Below are 3,353 nucleotides of genomic sequence, written 5' to 3' on the forward strand. Positions count from 1 at the left end.
GCTAATCGGAAAACTATTCCTGTCAATAATCTTGACATCTTTACATACATGAACTCCAAGTTCGTGTATATAGAAAAACATGTCAAACAACAGATGACGTCTCTCTATAACAACGTCATTTCGCAAAAATGCGAGTTAGAAAGACAAGTAATTACTAATGCCTTATCTTTTGCTACACTCCAACCAGACGAATTTGCCTATCAGCTCATGAAAGGGCCAGGATACATGGCCGTTACAACAGGAGAAGCAGTACAAATAATTAAATGTATCCCTGTTGAAGTGATGGTAAGAAAAACTGGAGAGTGTTATACCGAACTTCCCATTTCTGTACGAAATCATTCCTTCTTCCTTACACCAAAGTCAAGAATTATCACCAAAATTGGCAACGAACGAGAATGCAGTTTAGAACTTCCTACTTTGTATCGAATCGAAGATACATGGGTGCAACTTACACCTAACATTCAAGTCAGACAACTGCCACCTCAACAGCTAAAACCCATGACTGCCTTAACCTGGAGATATCTCACACCGGGACCTTTGGCCGTAAGCGGAATATATTCTGATACAGATCTGGAGAAATTACGAAATCACATAATGTTCCCAGCCGAAAAGCCAGCTTTACTCAATGCCGTTGCTAGAGGACTAACTGGCCATTCCATGAACACTGAAGGAATCTCAGTGTACAACTTGCTGGATGATAATTCTTTAAATAAAATTGTCGAAAGCACAGCCTCGCGAATCTGGAAGGGATTCGTGAATTTTGGATCAGCAACCGCAGGACTCGTCGGAATCTTCATGATTATTCGCCTAGTAAAATTAGTCATTGACACAGTCATCCATGGATACGCTCTTCACACTGTGTATGGTTGCAGCCTTCATCTACTCGGAGCTTTATGGAGCTCCCTCGCAAACTTACTGCTCCATCTGGCACGGGAATCTTCTAGAAAATCTGGAGATGATAACCGAGACAACCAATCACCTGGCGGAGGGACAACCATGCAAACCTCCAACATTGATCCCACTGCACCTGCGGAAGTAATTACTCAACAACCTCCACCAGCCAAACCTCCAAGGACAATGAAACCTTGCCACGAAGAAATCACCAAAAACGTAAATATACCTATATCATATATAAACCTAAGAGACCGCTTAAACACCCTAGATGAAAATATTTAATCTCCCTAGACCAAAATCCTCCGAAAACAATCGGATTTTGTTCTTATTAGGGGGGAGGTGTTACGTCCCGCAACGAAAAATTTAAAATCTTACTTATAAAAGTATAATCCCTACTTATTCTCTCATCCTATATAATCTTTGCGCGATACTATATATAATCACTATATATTTGCGTCATAATATTATATATAATCAATATATATATACATCAATTCAATAATAATCAGTTCTCATGTAGTCAAAATACTAGTAACCACCAGTACTAACCGAAAGCTGGACTTATACACATCTATCAATCAAGAAAAAGTAATAGGCTCTTTGAAACAGTCATTTATAATAATCTTAAAAGAATTTCAATATATATATATATAATTATTATTTATGCAATTTTAATAAGACTGCAAAAGCCCACACAACCACCTTAAAATTGCTTATGAAACTTCATAAATCTATAGCAAAAATACTGAGTCTATATATATATATATACATATATATATATATATATTCATATCGCCATAATTACATATTAACATAATACATTGATTGATGTGGTATATAGCCAGAAAAATATTACAATGAATTAGCAATACTGATCGTATATAATGATATTTATCTTAATAATTAACTTTACTAAGAAAAGAAATTTATTCGAAATTTTATTATCAAGGAAAACTCTCAGCAAATCACTCTAAATAATGTAACCGTCAAAATCATTTGCAACAAGACTTCGTATAAATTGGTATACGAACAAATCCGTCGGTAACTGGTCTTATTGCCTCTTGTGCGTTCCTTTACATTCTTTTGGTAAAATTGGCATGGGAAAACTTCCATAGCCATAAATCCCGAAACCTGAAAATAATATAATTAATTAGTATTTAGACAAATAAAGACATAAATCAATAAACAATGAAAAACACATATATATATATATAAAAGTTTAATTATTATCAAATAATAAATATATTTACTTTGATTATTTAATTATAAAATTAAAATGTAAAAACAGATGACCAGTAATGACTAAATAATAATCCTTTGTAAAATAACAAGCTTCTTTTAAAAAGAAAATGATTTAAATAATTCTTAACGAATAAAATATAATTTGTTTCAAAGAATAGTATAAAGAATTTCGTATCTTATATAATCTTTACTTGTAATTATATATAATCACTATAAATCCACTTTATATTATATGTAACCAATATATATAGATATTCACTCAACATTCATATTATTCAGTTATCACATATAACCAAAAAAGGATATCCCTATGCGTGTATATGCGCTTACTACAAAGGAAAAGGCATAAATCAAAATATTTTATCAAACAATACTCACCTAAATTCTATTAATAAATGATTTTGAGCCCATGCGTATCTTTTTAATAAACAGTATGTTCGGTTGTCATAAAAGAGATGCAGCGATTATAAATTTTGAAACCTGAAAATCAAATAATTAATTAATATTTTGTAATAAATATCTACAGTAAAAATGCTAACAAATGCTCCGAAAGTGAGCCACATAAAATATTAATACGAAAATTTACAAAGAATCATCAATAACAAAAGGAAAGTTATAAAGTTAATATTCTACGTACATATAAGAATATAAAACAATAAATAAATGTACCAAGTCAAACAAAAATTAATATCCATGAATAATAATTGTTACTAAAACAATACGCTTTAAAAATCAGTAATTATAATCCGTAATAAAATAATTAACAATATATATATATTTTTTTTTTATATTCAAGAGAAACAAAATTAATAAATTTTCCTTGAATAAATATTTTTCTAAGCGTTATAATAAATCTTTATTATACATTAATACCATTGGCCAAATATGTCTGTATAAAACTCTAATTATTATTGAATAACATTTAACTTTGACTATTTAATTACAAAATGTAAATGGCCAATAATCACCAAATAATAATCTTTTATAAAGTAACGAGCTTCTTTCAGAAATTAATGATTTAAACATTTCTTAATAAAATATAATTAATAAAATATAATTAATAAAATATAATATAATTAATAAATAAAATATAATTAATCAAGCAAGAATTTCCTTTAAAAATCCTAGATTATTTTAATTTTTGGTCCTCGTTGAGTTCCCGTAAATATATATATATGTTCACTATCAGGAACTAATTTTCCTCAGAGTCTTGATAC

The sequence above is a fragment of the Camponotus vicinus genome, unplaced genomic scaffold (genome assembly GCF_025532165.1).
Source record: "Camponotus vicinus isolate PSW18456_S1 unplaced genomic scaffold, iyCamVici1.0 SCAF_3, whole genome shotgun sequence".
NCBI classification, from domain to species: Eukaryota; Metazoa; Arthropoda; class Insecta; order Hymenoptera; family Formicidae; genus Camponotus; species Camponotus vicinus.